We start from the raw sequence: 21,471 nt of genomic DNA on the forward strand, positions 1-21,471 counted from the left end.
TGGATAGACTCGTCCCCGTCACAGGAATGGGGAATTTCCACCACTGGCCCAGAGCTATGAATATTAACATAAGATGAGCACCGCTTGCACGCTCGTTTGAGCAGGAAATCGCTTTAACTTTGTGACTTCGTTTGACTGAGCATGCGATGTGTGTCAGTGGCGGAGTGCTTAGCGCAGAGCTCCGGCCAACTGAGTTCGAGTCCCGACCACGGTCAACATCAGTGTGGGAATATCTGAACCTGTCCTGGGCCCTCCCCGAGGTTGTATCAGACTGAAATGAGTGCCTCGTGCGGTGTGTAAACGTCAGCACTGAGGAGACAAAGGCGGCCGTGCGTGTTGCTTGTCGCCCACAATAGGTGCTCGCTAACATAATTCCCCTTAACAGACTCCCCCACGCAACATCTCTCTCTGTTGCCTTTGTAATAACTCTATAAATTAATCCGAGCAGGAATTAAACTCGCTGACAACCAACCCTGAATAACCCGGGTTCGATTCCTGGCCGTGGCAGAACAATAAGTATCGGTGGGACTCTGCATCTCTATTCAAGCCATAAGCCTGCCCGAATGTCGACTCAGGCTCAACTGGAGCGGTGTGAGCCGAACATCGTCAGCACCGGGGAGACAAAGGCGGCTGGGAGTGCGTGCTGCCGACTCCACAACGCCACGTTGCTCCGTGTCGTTCCAGTCTTAATAGGTGCCTGCTCACATAATATCGTCCTCGCCGATAGTCTAATAAGGTTCAATTACGGACCGGTGTGTGTGTGTGTGCGTAAATGCGTATTTCATCACGTCGAATCGACAGAACCCTCACCAAATTATGTAGTGACGTTACAATCTACTCGCCGTCTTGGTCAAAGTACTATCGAGCGCAGCCATCGTGTTTGCGAGCACCTATTGGACGGCACGCGGTCGGGGGCGAGCGCTTGCAGCGCAGCGCGCGGCGCGACATCACAGACCTCCTCTCGATGCCGAGATGCAGGACGGTCACGGCTACGGCGCCGCTACGCACAGTCTGGAACGCCATCCCCTCTACACATTCGCGGCATCGCCTCCATCGTCCCGACCTTCAAGGGACACTTGAACAACTCACCTCCACGACCTGACCTTTCGAGCGACCACTGAGCTTGGCTCCGCGCCTCTGATTGTTTTTTTTTGCGGCCGTTCTGTCCGCAAATTCGCGCGCGGTTACAAAATACAGTCCAACCCAGCCGCCTTTGTATCCCGATGCTTGTATCGTGCACTCAATTTACCGGCTGAGCCGACCCAAGGGAGGCGCCGCATATACCCCGTCGGGTTTAGACGAAATTAATTTTATTTGTTATAACGGCACGCAGTTTTTTTTGTTTGACTTCACTTTACCCGTTACGGTTAAAATCGAATCTTTGGTCGCGTGGGATCGCACAGCGGCGCTGCTGCGCTGACCATCGCGCCACGGCGTGCGAGCTTAGCCCGATGGTGCCGGGGGCCCGCACGGCGCTACGGATACGGTCTGCTTCGTGTCGCGTCTCGGAATGGTGTCCGGAGTTTCGCACCACGCGCCGGCAGATTTTTGAGGCGCTGAACCGAGCTTCGTATTTGTTGATAGTCGAGAGCCGGACTAACCGGGAACACTGCACGCTCCGGGAACTATTTTATATCGAGGCGAGCGCCGTTGGTGGCGAGACGTTAACTATTTTGTTCGCATTACACCGCAGGCGTGGTGATTGGATTGTCGGAATGTAGGGTACAATAATAAAGGATTATCACGGATATGTGCTACCTGTGTTGTAACCTCGTGGCGGTGCCTTATGCCTAGGTCGCAGCGTTCTCGAAAAAAATGTCGAGTGCGTAATTGAGCTTACCAACGTGCTATACCGATACGAACGCGTGTGTGTGTATAGCCACGTGTAGCAGCTATATGTAACTTGATATCACATGAGGACCCACAGGTAATAACAACACGTTAATGGAAGACACATCATCATCATCCTTGACTACGATTGCAGGGGAAGAACACAGAAGAGGTTTAATGTCTGTTAGCGTGAGCGGGAGCTAGCCGAATGGGTGCTGCTCACGTTCCTGAAAGACATGCTGGCACGTGCAGTGAAACGTCGGACGTCGTAATAATTCAAGAGAGCCGCGCTGAGTCGTATGACTCCTCGTCAGGAGGGTCCTGCTGCATCGTGTTTCAATTTTTAAGATATTTTCGAGACCAATTAATGCTGAGTTGGGTTTATTATCATAATTATTCTACACGTGTGGGAGGAAACCGGAGCACGCGGAAAGAACGCACGCATGGGAGAGGGAAACGCTCTATCCCCGTACTGATGGCAACATAAGGCGATAAGTCCGCTCGCTGTGCCGCCTCCTGTCGAGCCAAGGTTCTGTATGGCACCTTCTCGACGCCCACTCACGGGTACAAGGGAGTTGCAACAACATTCTGCGCGGTCATCCACCAACCCTCACTGCTGCTGCCTCCACAATCGTGGGAGACAGGCAGCCACGTGTAGCGTAGCCACCACCGCCCACCGTGCCAACTTCGTGCCAGACCAGCACGCGGGACAACCCGAGGGCTCGCACGCACGGGAGGAGAGAGATGTTAACTACTTCACCTGGTATACAGGAGGTCGTGGGTTCGATCCCGAACTTGACGCCTGCTGTAAAATTTGGAGTTTGCGGTGTGTGCGTCTCTCTCTCTCTCTCCGTGGTCGCGGTGGATTTTTCTCCGGGTCCTCCGGTGTTTTTTCCCCCCTCCACATTTAGAATCAACATCACGCGTTTAGAGTATGTGGCTACTATAAATGTCGACGTGATGAAGCCACTTCATTGGGCTATCGTTTGTGATAGCCAGGTCGCTTCTGGAAGCAAGAAAAAAAATGTTATATAGCTCAGTGGGGTCTTTAACTTGGTAAAATAAAATAGTTTATATTATCAGAGTATGTGTTGTGTTTGCATTCTGACCACAAGCATTGTGGTTAATGCAGACATGATTCCTAGTAAAAGGTTTTAGCTTGGTGTTTCAACATCTCAACGCAGCTGTTTTGTTGCCAGAAAAAAAGGGGTTAAAAAGCTATCATCATATTTTGCCGCTGGCAATGGAGATCCCATGATGAAATAGTTCATAGTGTAGTTTTAGTACTGATTGGTACTCTCAGTCACATCGACGCACGATGTGTGGCCACGCGCACCGTGATGATTATTCACCCCAGCACGAGACTCTGCCCGCTAAGCGCTCACAGCGGCGACAGCGAAGTCGTGGCGGCTGCCGCGATGGGGATCGCGGGGTTTAAACGCGAGGTGTAAATTGCGTTTTTCTCTCTCTCTCGCTCGCTCGCTCTTCTTTCTGTGTGCAAAACGCGGGCGAGTGGCGAATGCACGTTTTCCACATCTTTTGTTTAAAGCGTAATAATAAACGCTCGACACGGTCGTCAGAATAATAACGCTGCCCTCCTTCCTGACCACAAAAGGGAAGATAATATTTGTGTGTAATAGGCGACGTTTCGGGCAATGGTCCTTCTTCATGGCGGAGTTTCGTTTATTAATCGCGTTTTGTGAAAATAGGGTCCTATAACAAATGTTGTTCAATGTGCGTACAATTTAAGATCTGCCTCTATTAATCCACTGCTGGATGAAGGCCTCTCCAAGCCGTGTCGATCTTAGGGGTGGTGGGGGGGGTGTTTGACCATACTTCACCACTCTGGTCAGTGCGGGTTGGTGAATGAGGAGCTGCCAGGCCCAGTTAATTTATGAATCGCTACTGATGTAAAGCCGTGGCTGGGGCTCGAACCCAGGTTGTTGTTGTGCCCTCACCACTGTCAATCGTATGCCGTGTGCTCACCACACGTACACAACACAAAATCACGTTCATCAACGACACATTGTGACAATGCGCTTCGGCAGTGGTGCACAAAGCAAGAAAAACTACATTGTTCAATAACAGCGCTCACCTGCAGCAAAACTTAGAATGTTAAAGACGACGTTTCTGGCAAATGGCCAATCTCTTTGACTCTTATCTTTCTCCCTCTCTTTTCCCTCTCTCTGTAAACAAGGGCCATTGCCCGGAACGTCGCCAATTATACGTTTTCCTTTTAGGGACGAAGCTATTGACAAATCTTCTTTGGTTCTTTCGGTATTGACAAATGTCCTGAGTGTTTTTTTTATGTATATATTTAACACGTGCGTGAGCATTACACGTATCGTATTGACACATGCACACAGGCGAACCATGTACTCATGTACGCACGCCAAAATGAATTGTATAACCCGCTGAGAATCAATCGATACAACGTTATCATTTAGCAGCAGATACCTTGGATACAAAGTGCGGTACAAACTACCTCCGCAGAAGGGGTGGGGAAGAGGCGGTAAACACGAACAATGAGTCGTAACAAAACATGATCTTTCACGGCACTCCACAAAGTAAGACGCACCCCACGTCTGTTGCCAGAATCGCCGACAAATCTGTTTACACACACATACACCTGATTATAAGACGCACGCCTCTCCCATATGCTGCTTTAAATTACATTTTTGTTTTAAAGTAAGTGCGTCTTATAATCCGAAGAATACTCCCAACCGGTTGCGTCGATCATCACCTGCTTACTCTGGGCTTTAGGGTCACACTCAACGAGAGGTAAGGGGGAGGGGAGGGGGGGTGGCGGAGGGAGGGGCGCGGTGTGACTTGGGTCATCGATGGCGATAATGGGGACTGTCCTGTGGACCCGAGACTGTGATCAATGTGATCAACGTCGAGTCTTAGGGCCGAGCTTACACCTCCCCCCCCCCCACACCGATGCATGAAGCCTCTCTCCACCAGGGCCCTAATCCGCACCTTTCGATTGTGGCGCGTTCGGCCACGTGCGGTGCGAAAGGAGTTCAAAGTCTCCGTGTCGTGGAACCTTCCTGCGACGATTCGTACACCGACGAGGCTCTCTCCGGCTGCGCGTCGCAGACCCGCACGCGTGCGTCAAACGGCAGCTCTCTAACCCTAGCAGGAGCACGTCACTGACGTGTGGTGCGGGTCGCGTCGCGCAAGTCGTGACCCTCCGTCTTTACGTACATTCTACTCTTTTTTTTTTAAAGCAACTCGACGTGTTTTGTCAACAACACCGTGCGGAGTTCGAAGTGAAAAAAATATATAATATGCGACGTTTCGGGTAATGGGCCTTTCTTCAAGCGCATGGTTAGAGCCATTGCCTGAAACGTCGCCGTGCAGTGTTGTTGACGCACGTGCCGAGGTTGTTTGTCCGTGCGCCACTGCCAACGCAGCGACATTTCCCAAATAAGTCGTCTGTCTGCGATCACGCGAGCGAAGACCACGTCAAAGCACTGACTTACAAAGCGGCCTCGGAGCGCAGCGCGCTCACCGCTGCGCCACCGCTCCCCCCAAAAAATCTCGACGCGTCCACGCGTTTCGCACTTCGCGTTCGCCGCGAAGGGCGAAACGCGCTCCGACAAACAAACGCCAGCGCTTCCATTCCCCCGCGACGCACACGATGACGACGACTTTATTACGTTTCGTTATTGCTGTAGTTGGCCCGAAAAAATTATAAAAGGAAAAAAAACCCTCGACACATTTGTCAATAACACTGTGTCCTTAAAAGAAGAAAACAAAACCTATATATAGAGAGCGAAGTGTCAGGCAATTGTCCTGCTTTAAAGCACGTGCTATCAAGAAGGGCCAATGCCAAGAAACGTCGACTATCATACATTGGTTTCCACCCTTTTTATTCAGCTAGAACAAAAGTTTGACTGTATTTATAATCATCATCATTTTATTTTATTAAACTGCAGGAGGAATCCGATGAGCTATGAAGCTCTTCTTCACGGACGTCCAGTATGGGCGGGTCAGCAATAGAAACAGCTCTTCGTCAATCCACGGATAGACGAAGGCTTCCTCCACCACGTGCCGATCGTAGTTGTTGTCCGGGCCATACTTCACCACGCTGGTCAGTTTGCGAGTTGGTGAAAGATATGGGCCGTGCCGACAGCACCGGTTCGGATGAAGAAGAAGATGATGATGATGATGATCACTCGCCACTGCTATTAGCCGCGGGTGGAAATCGAACTGGGTTTCAGAGTGCAGTGCGCTAACCGCTGGACCCACATCTCCACCAAGATTAACTCTCATTAAGAATTCACCAAACTTGTAATTCACGCTTGCCAATGGAGCAATTCAATCTGTGTCATGGATCTCGACAGACATGGTAGGGGATGGTGATGATGATGATGTATGTAGCACAGATGCAATATCATTCCACGTGCACGAGGCGTGATAAATCAAAGGTTGATGTCCGAAAATAAAGACAGAGACAAAGATCCCCTTGTATCCTTTAACAGATCGTTGGGGGCAAGTGCTAAAGGCCGGTACGGCACACGAGCGGCTTGCGTGGCCAACACCACGCCCGGTCGTTCCCCCTACCCCCTACCCCCCCGGTGCTAAAATTTACACACCGCACCAGGTACTAATTTACGGCTGAGTCGACCTATGGGAGGGCCAGAACCGGTTCAGATATTCGTCATATGCAATTGAACTCGGGTCCACCCGGTTCGTAGTGCAGTGCGCTAACCACTGCGCCACCGCTCTCGTATTTCTATACACACACACACCCGCACGTCGAGAGAACAGAACATGGGAGAATTGAAATGAAATTCTCAATGATATACTTTGTCACAATAATGAGATTGCGTATCCCTACAGAAGGCTGCTTGCGTGAATCGTCGAACACGTGTGTACTCGACTCGGCAGGATGAAACAAAATAACACTTATTTGGTTTGCTTTTGTATGACGTATTAGCATAAATACAACACTTTGTGTTCCCGGTGTACGTATATATGTAATGTGTACGTGCGCGTATCTACTAATAGTAATTGTGGGGAGCGGTAGTGTAGTTGATTAGCGCACTGCTGCTGCTACGAATCTTGAAAAGCCTTGTTCGATTCCCGCTCACAGCCAACATCGACGATGGAATATCTGCACCGATTCTGCGCCTCCGCTAGCCCTACTCAGATTATAATGAATAGCTCGTGCGGTGCTTAAAACATCAGTATTGGGGAGACAAAGGCGGCCGGGCGTGGTCCTCGCCACCCAACCCCTCGTGTGCCGTGACAGCCTTTATAGGTGCTCGCTAGCAGCACTTGCCCCGACGGTCAGTTAAGCCTACACGGGATGTCTTTGTCTCTTGTAATACATTGTGTATTCATAACCCCACAATGTAAATCCAAAACAAAGACAAAGATCCCCCGTATAGCCTCTAACAGACTGCTATGGCAAGGGCTGCCAGCGAGCACCTATCCAAGGCCGTCACGACGCACCGGGGAGGGGGGGGGGGGGTGGCCAGCACCACGCCCGGCCGCCTTTGTCTCCCTCGTAGCGAGAGATTTTAAGCTGAGTCGACCCAGGGGATGCCCGGGAGCGGTACATACAATCGCGGCCAGTGTTGGTGGCCGTGAGCCGGAATCGAACTCGGGTTGCCGGTCTTTCGTAGCGCAGCGCGCTGACCGTTGCATCACCGCTCCCACAGACGCATTCAGATGGTGTCCCTCGGTATCTCGAGAACACAAAGGACTGCTTCTGCCTTCAACGTTGTCTAACATACGGCGCAGGTGTCACGTATGTGAAGGTGCATCATTACACATGAACACACACACACACATATATGTAAAACGACACGCGCATGCAGCCTATATTACGCACGTGTAATTGTTACACGTGCGTAATATTCACCGAGCCTCGAGACTCATTCTCAGAAAGGACTCTGCCTCGTCATGGGCAGAGACGATCTACCCCGTGTTCGAGTTAACACAACTCGCCACACTATCTCCACGCCACCCACTCGTCGTGCTGCATACACAGCATATACACGCACAGTACTTGTCAGATAGATTATTCATTGCCGCGAGATTCATTAGCATACCATTGCATAATAAAAGCAAGCTGCGCGGATCTCTTCATTAAAATTACATTTGAATGTTCACCTGATACGTGAATGATGCCTATGTTAGGCAGTACAGCGTCTCGAGTATAAATACACGCACACATATATACTGTATATACACAAAGACAAAGATCCCCCGTGTAGCCTTGAGCAGACTTCCGGAGCAAGTGCTGTTAGCGAGCGTCTATGAAAGCCGGAACGATACACAAGGCGGTCAGCACCACGCCCGGCCGCCTTTGTCTCCCTCGAGGCAATGTTTACAGATCCCACCAGGTACTCACTTGAGACCGAGTCGACACAGAGAACGCCCAACACAGATTATCGCTAATTGTTGGTCGCGATAGGGCATACAACGTGGGTCGCCAGGTTTGTAGCGCAGCACGCTAATGACTACGCCACCGCAATCGCAATAAATATACCGTACACACACACGCGCGCGTCTATACTTGCACGTGTGCACATATACATACAAACATACATGCAAGCACGGCCGTACTGAGCTCATATTCACATCGAATACGTTTGCTTTCCGCACATATATACAGCACGAGCAGCATTTGATGGGTCGTCCACAAGTCGCAGCGCGCACACCGCTAGACATATAGAAACGCATTCAGCAACAAAGAAAAAATGTATTACTCGGTTTCCTACCTCCGACCACGTGAGATTAAAGTTGATCTTTAGACGCGAATGCCACTGAGCGCATATATCGGGGCATAACTCACTCCGTCTGTACGCTCTGCAAAAGTTTCAAATTAAAACCACACCACGAGGCTTGTTCCCCTTGCACATATAGATCACCGTCGCTCGCGATGGTTAATTTAATGCGCCGAGACACTTGCACTGGCACGCTCACTCACTCAGTAGTTCCACTTTGTCGAACTTTTTCACGGAACCTAGCCGGCACGGTAGCAAATATCTCCAATTTCTTGGTCTCAGTTGGAGGGTAACAAGCTAAGAGGCTTTTGAGTTGCGACGAGCGCGCACACACACACACACGAGCAGACATTTGGGCATACCATTCCAACAGACAGACAAACAGAGACACACACACACTCACACACACACTCTCTCTCACACACACAACACTAACTCTCTCAGCCAAAGTCTCCCAGACTTGAGGTTTTTTTTTTGCCAAGAAACTGCGGCCATTTCCTTCCACTGAAGCTTTGTCCCCGAGTCCCGGGCTCCCCTCTGCAACGTCGCAAATTTTTTTTAATAACTTCGGCTCAGGCTCCAGCGCAAGTCCAGTCATGCAACGGGGAGGAGGTGGAACTTTTGCAAGGATCACGAAGAGCAAAACAAAGTGCGAAAAAGTACAGTACGATCCACACCGTGCACCCCTCCGCCAAATCACACAACACCGCCTTTACAGTATCTCTCTAAGAAAAAAAATATTTTAGGTATCTTACTGTATCGTTCAGATATCCCCCCTGTCTTGTGTGAGAGTGGAGACGGAGCGATGGACTGAGTTCGCACGCATCTATCGGTGGATTGTGATTGTTATAATATCGTAGAGTCGAGATGAGAGATGGGTGGGGACCTTCATCCAGCAGTGGATTAATCATGACTGATGAAAGTGAAATTAAATGATAATTCAGCAGTCACGACGGCCACACGGCATGGTCCACAAAAGCGCAGGACGCTACGTTCACCACGGTCAGTGGGGGTTAAATTGTTTGACCATACTTCACCACGCCGGTCAGTGCGGGTTTGCTGGTGTGTTGACGGCCCGCTAAGCACCGAGAGCCGTTTGGTTGTGACCTGGAATCGAACTCAGATGCGTCGAGTTCGTAGTGTAGAGCGCTAGTCGCTAGGCCACCACTTAAAACCCATTCTTTCCCCTTCCATTTACGAGCTCGTAGGATGTTGCGCGCGTGTGTGTTACGCGTCTGTGTAGCTCCACTCGTTGCTTAATGCGCCTCTAGGGCGGCGTCTTCTCAATGGGGGTAGCAATGAGCGGCGGTTAGTAATCGTATTCTCTGGATTATGGGATGCTCTCGAAAGTAAGGCGCACCGCAAAAAGAAACGTGTGTGTGTGTCTAGTGTCAATAAAGTTATACCAAAATGGTCACACACACACACACGCGCGCGCGCACACCTCGACCGGATTTATAAGACGCACCCACAACGGTTACTTTAATATACAGCGGAGCGCGTCTTATTGTCCAGAAATAAAGACGGAACTATGATTGCATGACTGCGTGGAGTTCACCAATTTAATGTACCAACAAAGCTCTCTGCGCATCCTATGCTGTTGTCATTAGAGGACAGTTGTTGGATTAACGTTTGTATTTCTTAGCCATAGTTTCCATCAAGAGACGATCATTTTGCTCGTATAAAAAGATGTTTCAAAAAATTAGACTCAAGTTTATTTTACCAGTTAAGGCCCACTGAGCTACGTAGCTATTTTTTTCAGAAGCGACCTGGCCACAAATGATAGCTCAACGAAGTGGCTTATCACGTGGAAATTTGATCAGCCAAATACTCTAAACGCGTGACGTTGATTCTAAACGTGGAGGGAAAAACCGAAGGACCCCGAGAAAAATCCACGCGACCACGGAGAGAGAAAGAAACACGCAAACTTCAAATATACAGCAGGCGTCAGGGTCGGGATCGAACCCAAGACCTCCTGTATACCTGGCGAGGTAGTTGACATCTCCACGGGGAGAGAGAGAGAGACACGCAAACTTCAAATATACAGCAGGCGTCAGGGTCGGGATCGAACCCAAAACCTCCTGTATACCAGACGAGGTAGTTGACATCTCCACGGGGAGAGAGAGAGAGACACGCAAACTTCAAATATACAGCAGGCGTCAGGGTCGGGATCGAACCCAAGACCTCCTGTATACCAGGCGAGGTAGTTGACATCTCCACGGAGAGAGAGAGAGAGACACGCAAACTCCAAATATACAGCAGGCGTCAGGGTCTAGGATCGAACCCAAGTCCTCCTGTATACCAGGCAGGGTAGTTGACATCTCCACGGGGAGAGAGAGAGAGACACGCAAACTTCAAATATACAGCAGGCGTCAGGGTCGAGATCGAACCCAAGACCTCCTGTATACCTGGCGAGGTAGTTGACATCTCCACGGGGAAAGAGAGAGAGACACGCAAACTCCAAATATACAGCAGGCGTCAGGGTCTAGGATCGAACCCAAGACCTCCTGTACACCAGGCGAGGTAGTTGACATCTGGCCACCGTGGCGCAGCCCTGCAATAAACTCGGCTCACGCCACTGCTGGATGATATTTGTGCCCTGCTTGTCCACGCCGTCCGTACGTCTCGGAAGAGAGGTGAGTGGCCACACTTTACCGCACCGCACGCGCGACCTGTCGATCGACCATGGATTTGCGATGGCGTTGTCAACGCTCTTATTATAAATTAAACAATGTTATATTAAATAGTTGTACGTGAAGAAAAAAACAACAACATGGGTGCAGAGGGGATGAGGTTGTGGGCTTGGAGTCGGAGTTAGCGCACTGCGTTACGAACCCAACTATCCCAACGATTGATTAATTACTAGCCACGGCTAACGTCTGTGGCGAGTGATCTCTTAACCGGTTACCGCTCCCACCACCCACCACCAATCCGCAATGACCAACGTGGTGAAGTATGGTCAAACAACCTCCATACAGTGCCGGATTATCCTCGTAGCAAACGTAGTATATACTACGGGCCCCGCACTTTCAAGGGCCCCGCGCTAAATGCTTTCAAGCTATAAATTCCGGTTCAGTGATTCTGCACTTGCTCTATTACTATAGTACTATAGCGCCTTCAACTTTTATGAACGACTGGGTGTTTAAGGTTTTCTGGCTGTATAACAAATGAAAAAATACAATGACTTTACTATGCAAGTAAAAAAAGAGTGTTTTAATATTTACGTTTTTTTTATTTAGGGCCCCTTTATAACATATGGTACAGGCCCCGCACTAGCTTAATCCAGCACTGCCTCCATAACCGACCATGGCGAAAGGAAGGGAGACGTCTGTCCAGCATTGGTGGGCCGGACAAACAAGCGAGTCTCGGCATTGCTCACGAAGATGGAGAGGCGGCTCTCGGGAGAAAAAAAAATCCGTGAACTTGATTTTATTCCAAAGAGACAGACACGGTCCACTGGGTGGCTCACTCGCCTCCCCACCCACTCCTCCCCCCTCCCCTTCCATACCCCCCCCCCCTCTCTCTCTGCTCCCACTCCCCTGCCTTGCCACCAGAGCCTCACTCCCTCCTCCCTCCACACCTCCCCCTCTCTGCTCCCACTCCCCTCCCTTGCCACCAGAGCCTCACTCTCTCCTCACTCCTCCCTCCCCTCTCTGCTCCCACTCCCCTCCCCTGTGCGTCTCGTTTTGTTCAAACTTTATTACTGTGTGCGCTGCGTCGAGCCTGCCGTTACCAACTCGCTGCGCCTCGCTGCAGTATAAATACAGTTTACATATATACTGTATCTGGAACTCTGTGGGTGGAGTATACGTGATGGCTGACAATCGTAATCCTCGTGTGTGTAAGTCAAACACAACAATAGTAATGACCAACATGGTATTCCAGTATTGCCTCTGTCACCATCACATCATCATCATCACTTTTCCAACATCGTCTTCACCACCATCATTACCACGCGCTGCCTCTACCACCACCACCACAAACGCCACCGCCGTCACCAAAGGCATTGTAATCATCATCATCATCAATGCGCTAAATTTATTCCACAAATGCATTCACAGCGTGCGGTTCTCCAAATCGGAGGTCGCTCGACGCAGGAACATAATGGCCAAATCGATGTGCGTTAACGAAACGCACAAGTGCATGTTTTGCATCTGCACGCATTGGCGGGCAGCCGCGCGGTTTTCAAGATGACATTCCCACTGGGCCAGGTTGTTAGCCATAATAACGGTGAATAATACATTTTCAAACAAAAGAATAATTCATGCCATCGGTGAAATATATTCCAAATCGGTCGAGAGCAGCGCAAACGAGACATTGCAAAGTGGAACCTAAACAAGTCCACATAATTACAGTCCCCGAACAAGGCTACAGTGAGGGAAAAAAAGTATTTGATCCCCTGCTGATTTTGTACGTTTGCCCACTGACAAAGAAATGATCAGTCTATAATTTTTAATGGTAGGTTTATTTGAACAGTGAGAGACATAATAACAACAACAAAATCCAGAAAAACGCATGTCAAAAATGTTATAAATTGATTTGCATTTTAATGAGGGAAATAAGTATTTGACCCCTCTGCAAAACATGACTTAGTACTTGGTGGCAAAACCCTTGTTGGCAATCACAGAGGTCAGACGTTTCTTGTAGTTGGCCACCAGGTTTGCACACATCTCAGGAGGGATTTGTCCCACTCCTCTTTGCAGATCTTCTCCAAGTCATTACGGTTTCGAAGCTCACGTTTGGCAACTCGAACCCTCAGCTCCCTCCACAGATTTTCCATGGAATTAAGGTCTGGAGACTGGCTAGGCCACTCCAGGACCTTAATGTGCTTCATCTTGAGCTACTCCTTTGTTGCCTTAGCCGTGTATTTTGGGTCATTGTCATGCTGGAATACCCATCCACGACCCATTTTCAATGCCCTGGCTGAGGGAAGGAGGTTCTCACCCAAGATTTGACGGTACATGGCCCCATCCATCGTCCCTTTGATGCGGTGAAGTTATCCTGTCCCCTTAGCAGAAAAACACCCCCAAAGCCTAATGTTTCCACCTCCATGTTTGACGGTGGGGATGGTGTTCTTGGGGTCATAGGCAGCATTCCTCCTCCTCCAAACATGGCGAGTTGAGTTGATGCCAAAGAGCTCCATTTTGGTCTCATCTGACCACAACACTTTCACCCAGTTGTCCTCTGAATCATTCAGATGTTCATTGACAAACTTCAGACGGGCATGTATATGTGCTTTCTTGAGCAGGGGGACCTTGCGGGCGCTGCAGGATTTCAGTCCTTCACGGCGTAGTGTGTTACCAATTGTTTTCTTGGTGACTATGGTCCCAGCTGCCTTGAGATCATTGACAAGATCCTCCCGTGTAATTCTGGGCTGATTCCTCACTGTTCTCATGATCATTGCAACTCCACGAGGTGAGATCTTGCATGGAGCCCCAGGCCGTGGGAGATTGACGTTCTTTTGTGTTTCTTCCATTTGCGAATAATCGCACCAACTGTTGTCACCTTCTCACCAAGCTGCTTGACAATGGTCTTGTAGCCCATTCCAGCCTAGTATAGGTCTACAATATTGTCCCTGACATCATTGGAGAGCTCTTTGGTCTTGGCCATGGTGGAGAGTTTGGAATCTGATTGATTGATTGCTTCTGTGGACAGGTGTCTTTTATACAGGTAACAAGCTGAGATTAGGAGTACTTCCTTTAAGAGTGTGCTCCTAATCTCAGCTCGTTACCTGTATAAAAGACACCTGGGAGCCAGAAATCTTTCTGATTGAGAGGGGGTCAAATACTTATTTCCCTCATCAAAATGCAAATCAATTTATAACATTTTTGACATGCGTTTTTCTGGATTTTTTTGTTGTTATTCTGTCTCTCACTGTTCAAATAAACCTACCATTAAAAATTATAGACTGATAATTTCTTTGTCAGTGGCCAAACGTACAAAATCTGCAGGGGATCAAATCATTGTTTCCCTCACTGTACACACCGGGTCTGCACCTGGGCGATCAGTTGCGCGACTTGGTCGCATCCAAACCGAACCTCTACATGTGTTGGTCACGTCTCTGCAGCCAGTTGCCAGCGGTTGCGCAACCGGTTGCTTACAGGCAGAAGAGACAGACTCGACTTGCGAGCATCGATCCGCTAGGCGGCTTGTAGAGAAGCGTCCAATGCGTGGCATCAGCGAGTTTTTATTTCTTTCCATCCGACAACAATGCTCATATATCCAAAGGAAAAACACGTGGTTCTATTGAGCTTGGCTTGTGATAACTATTGGACATGTGTTGTAGCTCATCGCATTCCTCCAGGATAAATACATATTCTGATTATATTGCTTCTTTTACACGATTTACATTATTGTTATCAGTACGTGTATTGTTTTTGTTATCACGTCCATTGTTGTTCGCCACTGGACAATCCACCCATGGTCGAGATAATGAACAGGCTAATCTAACGGCAGGTGATTCGCAAAATATTTTTGGATCGGATCGCGTTCAGTAAAAATGTGTGTCGTCAACCCTCCTCCACCCGACACAGCCCAATGACTAGAGTTGTCATGTGACGAGTACACGTGCAAGCAGCACCACCGGTCGTGTTATTATTATTGTTGTTGTTGGAAAAGCGATCCACACACATGTAACAATTGGGTAGTCTGACGTTTCGCTGATTAGTTATAAGCAGCAGCATCAGGCAGTTGTCAGAATTTGTGAAAAACGTCCTCCAGGCCTGGGCCTTAAATCGGAAGTGTGATGGCATCAGTGCGTGCCTAGAATGGAGTACAAAGTGGGAGGAAGTGATACTTTAAAGTTAGTTTAACACGTAGTCGGCTTTCGCGACCAATATCATCCATGATACAGATTTGTTTTTTTTTGGGGGGGGGGGGTTAGATCGTGTAAATAATAAATACAATATTTAAGCGATCTCACCCAAAAAAACCTGTATTACTTCAAAGTTAAGCTATTCACATACATTCTGTTATTTTTTTTTGCTGACAAACCATTGCGTTAGTTGCGGTAAAATATAGAAGGTACACGTGGTGAACGAAACGTGCTGCACGTCTGTGAATCATTGCCATGGTCGTGGCAATCCTGAACGCGCTGCTAGATGTTCCTTGGTGCTCAGCTCCGCGCTCGTGCGTGGACGGAGCAGTTGCAGGCGATCTCGTTTGTGCGATGTCGAAAGCGACTTGGTTATGAAACTGGTCGTCTCGAGAGTTGAGCCCCGCGTAAAGACCAAATAATATATTGTTAACGTTGACAAGACCTTCCCGTCACTTGGAAGCGAAGCAGGCGTTGAGCCTGGATAGCTATTCAATGGGCATGCATGAAAATATATATCGTAGACTGCTGCGCGGTTACGTTGTGGGCAGCAGAGGGCATTGCAGGGGAATCCGTTGTTGTAGTGTACTATGCTCCCAAGTCTATGCTCCCCACCTTCACCAACCGGCAACTGAACAGCGTGATGAAGTGTGCTCGAATAAATGTCACGACTCGCACGTGGTGCACATTCATTCGTCCTGCAGTGGATTGGCCAAAGGACTGCACCTGTACACGTATGTAGAAGGCAATTAATAGATTATTTGGTGGACTCATAATAACCTCAAGCACGACGTGAAATCGCCCCCTTTTAAGTCGTTTCGCAAATACGTCGTCACTTTACAATTAAAACCGCTACCTGATTTGCGTCACCTCCGCCCCACACGCTCACGTCGCTGACGGCATCGTCCGCCCGTTCCCGCTATCCGTCGCATCTCAGCCTTCGCGCCTTCTCCACCCTGTAGATCGCTTCGCTTTACGTCGTCCCGATATATTCGGCGTCGCACCTTGCACGAACGCATCCCCGACGCAAACCGGGGGGATTTGCTGCCCCAGGGCTTGCTAAGAGTAGTCCGTCTCTCGGTGTCCACATTGGCCCATCGCCACCTCCGTCGTGTTTGGTTTTTGACTCGGGACTGTCCGAATAATAATTTTCCCGCACCTGGCACGCCACATCCAGTATCCTTCTCGCCCGTGGCTGTTACCACGACGTTGTCACATGGCTATTGCAGTGCGGTACTGGTCACGAGTGAGTCGAAAAATATGCAATGCAAAATTAAGCCCCCTTTTGCCTACCATTATAATCCGTAACTGCCAAATAAAATAATGATTTTTTTTTAAATGTATTGCATTCGGAATACAATTCTTGACGCCTTGTTTCACGTGTGTATCTATATACCGTTTGTATTTATAACAACCCAACGCTTTTGTCAGCCGGAGGCACTTCGAGTGAGAATTCTGCTAATGCCCATAGTCCCAGGAGAGAGATTAATCAAAAATCCAGATTATCATCTGCTCACCATCACCTCCACCACTACCACCACCACTACCACAACAACAACAACCAGCGTCTTACGGTGGTGGCGGAGATGTTAATTGAATATCGTGTGTGTGTGTGCTGTTTGTGTGTGCATATGCACTGTGTGTGTGCAGTGTGTATGTGTGGAGTGTGTGCGTGTGCACTGCGTGTAGTATGCACTGTGTATGCGTGCAGGGTGTGTTCGTGCAGCATCTGTATCTGATGCAGTATGTGTGTGCAGTTTGTGTGCATTGTGTGTATGTGCACTTTGTGTGTGCAGTGTATGTGTGTGCAGTCTGTGTGTGTGTTTTCACTATGTGTGTATGCAGTGTGTATGTGTGCAGCATGTGCCCGTGCAGCATGTGTGTAGCTTGTGTGCAGTGTGTGTGGTGTGTATGTGCACTGTGTGTGTGCAGTGTATAAGGGTGCAGTTTATGCGTGTGTCTGTGCAGTGTGTCTGTGCTGTGTGTCTGTGCAGAGTGAATGCAGTATCTGCAGGGTGTGTGTGTGTGCATGCGGTTTGCGCGTGCAGTGTGTGTGTGTAATGTTATATCACTACCTTGCCTCCCAACGCCGTGTTGGTCTCATGCAGTCTGCTTGGGTTTTGGTTAACCATACTTCACCAGTATAGTCAATACGGGGTTGATGAAGGAAGGGGTCGTGGGAGCGAGGTGCTCAGTGTGTTAACCAACTCTGCCGCCACCCCCCCCCCCCCCCTAACCTATGAGGCTGGGCGTTTATGATTACCCTGATGTGCACAGTACATGCATAGCCCTTTCACAAATCCACTGCTGGATGAAGGCCACCCACGTGGGGCGGAGCGGTGGCGCAAGTGGTTAACGCACTCACTGCTCTCTGGGCCCGGCGAACTCAGCTGAGTTCGATTCCCAGCCACGGCTAACATCAGCAGTGGTGAGCGGGTCCGGATAATTGTGGTCGACCCACGGCGCCTTGGGGAGACCTGCACCGTGGGAGATATTGAATGTGCACTTTTATTGAGTGGCTGCATCTTGTCTTGGTGTGGTCCGGGGATTGCTGGGTTTTTTTTTAGTCGTCGTTATTTGTGTTGCCTTGCCCAAACATGCGTTTAATTGCGACAACTCAGCAGTAATGTATTGCTGAATTTCTACTCGCGCCACAATACTTTCTTTTTAGCGACTTGCTTCACTTGTTTTCTACTTTGCACTTCAGTCGCGTTTGTGTTATTGTTTGCTGTTGCAACTCGCTGCCCCCGCCCCCCGCCCCATCGCTTCCTCCCCCCTACTGGACGTCTGTGAAGAAAAAAAAAGAGCTTCATAGCTCATCGGATTCCTCCAGGGGTTAAAGAAAAGGTTCTGATATAGCTTTAAAGAGTCCATTCTTGTTCCGCCATCTCCTGGTCATCTCTCAGCCCAAGCCTATACGACACCCTGGGTATTCCGAGGCTGTCTCCTGTCCAAGTACAACAAAAACCCGCTTAGCCTCCGAGATTCCGACGTAATCACGGCGATTTAACAGCTCCTCGCAATGATCCCAATCATGAGACCTCCACACGGGGATACGCTGTCAGCAAGAGGGCATTGTGGCAAACTCCAGTGTTGTACTGTGCGCTTCTATGCTCCAACGTGGTGCAGTATGGTTAAGTAACTCCCACGACCAGCACGGGGTGGATAGGCCCTGGTGTACAGCATTGGGTTGACAAAGAGGTCTGTACCAACACAAAGGTTATTCTATAGCCTACAGAGAATATTGGGGCAAGTGTTTTGTTGGTGGGCACCACTACACAGACAAAGGTTATCTGTATAGCCTATACAGGCTGGTGGGGCAAGTACTATTTGCGACCAACGCTACAAAGACACGTCCAAAGGTTCTCCGTGTAGCCTAGACAGACGGATGGGCCAAGTGCTGTTGGCCGGCACCACCGCACGTACAGACGCAGACGCGCAGTGGGCATAGTGACCTTGAAAACACAAAAAAGTTTGGCTTTGAATCTCAGCGACCACCCCCAGCCTTCGCGTGCGAACTCTCCGTGTGAGGATTGTGGGAGAAAGAGAGAGAGAGCGAGCGACGGGTTGATCGGGTGGCCGGTTGGTCGGATGGATGAAGAAAGGCGTAGAGGGTGGGGTGGCGAGGGATGTGGGCTGGGTTGGGGTGGGTGGGTGCCACGGGTGGGTGGGTGCCACGAGCGGGTTGGGTGCCATGGGCCGTGAGTTTTTTAATCAGACAGGGAGTGGGGAGTGGGGCATTGGGGGTTGGTGGTGGCGGTGGTGGCGGCGGCGGCTGTTTGTGTGTATGTGTGTGGGAATAACACGGTGTTTTGTTCGGGCCCGAAAGCATAAACACGTAGTTGGGAGGCTTCTCACGTGCCAGCAAGACGTCTCGCTTGTATTGTACACGTGTTACGCGCAGTCACAGCGAATACGCGGGAGCGCTATGGTCTCTCTTCTGCGCTCAGCCACCTTTATGCAAAGGGGTTGGTGGGAGGGGGGGTGGTCGATCGTGTGAGACTCCGCCAAAAGCCTGGGCTTTACTTTTCTCTCTCCCGAAACAACGGCGCCGGCAGGCCGCAACGGAATTATTTATTTGTGTGTGTACAACAACAAAAAAGCCCCGTTAGTGTTGGAGGGGGGGGGGGGCGAGTGGGGGGGGGGCTATTTGTGATGCACGGTATGCATTGCACGAAGGGTCTCTGTGTGTGCGTGCGTCCGGTTGTGGAAGTGGCAGTGGAGCGGTCAGCGCGCCGCGCTACGAACCTGGCTGGACCCGAGTTCAATTCCCGCTCACGGCCAACGCCACCGGTGTACGATTATCAAAACCGGTCCTGGGCCTCCCCTAGGTCGACTCGGCCTCAAACGATGACCTGGTGCGGTGTGTAAACATCGCCACTAGGAATCGGTCGACTCAACCTTTAAGGAGTACCTGGTGGGGGTGTCAACATCACACACAGGGGAGACATTACGGCAGCCAGCCTGCAGTGGCGTTCGAGCAACTGTGGAGGGCCAACATCGGTGCCACCGCTGGCTAATTGGGTTGTGAACTATTTTTATGTTGCCAGGTGAGACCCCCACTGGATAGCTATACAGCTGTGTTTTTTCAGAAGCGACCTAGCAGTCACAAATGATTGTTCATGCGGACGTTTAGAGCAGCCGAATACTCTAAAAAGCACGTTGATTCTAAATGTCGCGTGGAGAAATCCACGCGACCACGCGGAGAGACAAGCAAACTCCAAATATGCAGGCGTCAGGGTTGGGATCGAACCCACGATCTCCTGCATACCAGGCGAGGTAGTTAACATCTCGCACCAACAGCCTATGTAGGCTAAAATGTGTGTTGGTTCATTGTTGTTTTGCCAGATCACACATTTTGCACGCACAAACATAATGAACACATTCATCAGCAGCGCATGATACGATGTGCCATGAAGAAGGTCCATTGCCCGAAACATCGACGATTATATATGTCTTGCTTTTAAGGCCACAGCGATGTTGTTGACGAACGTGTTGAGTTTGGTTGTTGTTGTTAAGTGTGCTTGTGCACCACTGTATCACCAGATAATTACAAAAAAACACACCCATTAAAAAACACAAGTGTAATCACGAACAAAAATACAATTATCGACTGTCAATGAACAAAAAAAGACATGAGTGGGGAGGGGGAGTAAAGTAGTGAAAGTAAAATTTAATCTCCAAAACAAACCATCTCCGTAAACTGTCTATGTATGAACACGACACCCATGGAACAATACATTATCACTGTCATGAGCAGCAGTCATGCACATCCACTGCTAGATGGATTCCATCCCACGCCGTCGCCATCCCTCCACTTTGGCTGCCATTCCGTCAGCATTCTCTGGAGTCTACACGTAGACGTGCAACAAAGATAAAGATCCCCCGTATAGCCTCAACAGACTTTTGGGGCAAGTGCTGTTACCGAGGACCGATTAAGTTTTGCCCTTCTGCGTTTTATCAACAGTCAGAAACAAATGTTTCATGGGAATATCGGTCTGGAGAGCCATTAGGTTGATGGATTCAAACATACTTTGATCTACCAAAAACACTGTCATCGATATTGGGGAAGCGAAACATCAAATGTGGCAGTAAGTGCGTTTGGCCCTACCAACCAGGGCCAGAGTTCAGCACCACCTACGACATCCTGAAAATTGCGTAAGTTCGATTTAAGATAAGATTTTTCTCAAATCCGAGTAAATAAGTGGTTGACCTGTGAATGAACTGACCCATGGCATAGGAACGTGGAATTTCCACCACTGGTCCAAGGCCATAAAAGGGAGACGAGGACTGCCCGGTGCTGATTTGAGCAGAGATCATCCGCTCCCAACTAAATTTCCAATGACATTGAGCGTTCATAAAGTGACTACAATTGTAGGTTGCCAAACTTGTAAAATCGTAAGATAATTTCTGTACTCTGACCCCAGCTTTTGCAGAGTGGAACCCCTTCAGAAATTGGCTGCTGAGGTCTGCGCGACTTCGCCCTATGCCAATTAAAGTCTGTATGTGTAGGATGACCTAGTTATTTATACATGTGTGTGTGTGTGATGGGAAGCGACTATGTTAACTTGTAGAACATCGCAC

The 21,471-nt window shown here is 49.4% G+C and overlaps 1 protein-coding gene and 1 long non-coding RNA gene across 14 annotated transcripts in view; one reads left to right on the forward strand and one right to left on the reverse strand.

Annotated features, from left to right (window-relative positions):
• The window catches only part of LOC116948933 (uncharacterized), a 69,524-nt gene extending 60,438 nt beyond the window's left edge, over positions 1-9,086 (reverse strand). Inside the window, exons 1-2 of one of the 7 annotated variants that reach the window (XR_012945991.1) lie at positions 8,777-9,086; positions 8,568-8,655 (exon numbers count right to left, since the gene is read on the reverse strand). This is a non-coding gene — a long non-coding RNA (uncharacterized LOC116948933). The remainder of the gene's footprint in view (positions 1-8,567; positions 8,656-8,776) is intronic. The other 6 variants (XR_004403874.2, XR_004403873.2, XR_004403875.2 and 3 more) reach the window with 6 other exon arrangements.
• The window catches only part of LOC116948931 (nuclear factor 1 A-type), a 387,014-nt gene that overhangs the window by 103,644 nt on the left and 261,899 nt on the right, over positions 1-21,471 (forward strand). The gene's annotated exons all lie outside the window — the stretch shown is intronic.

This window comes from Petromyzon marinus, chromosome 35 (assembly GCF_048934315.1).
Source record: "Petromyzon marinus isolate PM22_M1 ecotype Great Lakes invasive population chromosome 35, UKy_Petmar_22M1.pri1.0, whole genome shotgun sequence".
NCBI lineage: Eukaryota > Metazoa > Chordata > Hyperoartia > Petromyzontiformes > Petromyzontidae > Petromyzon > Petromyzon marinus.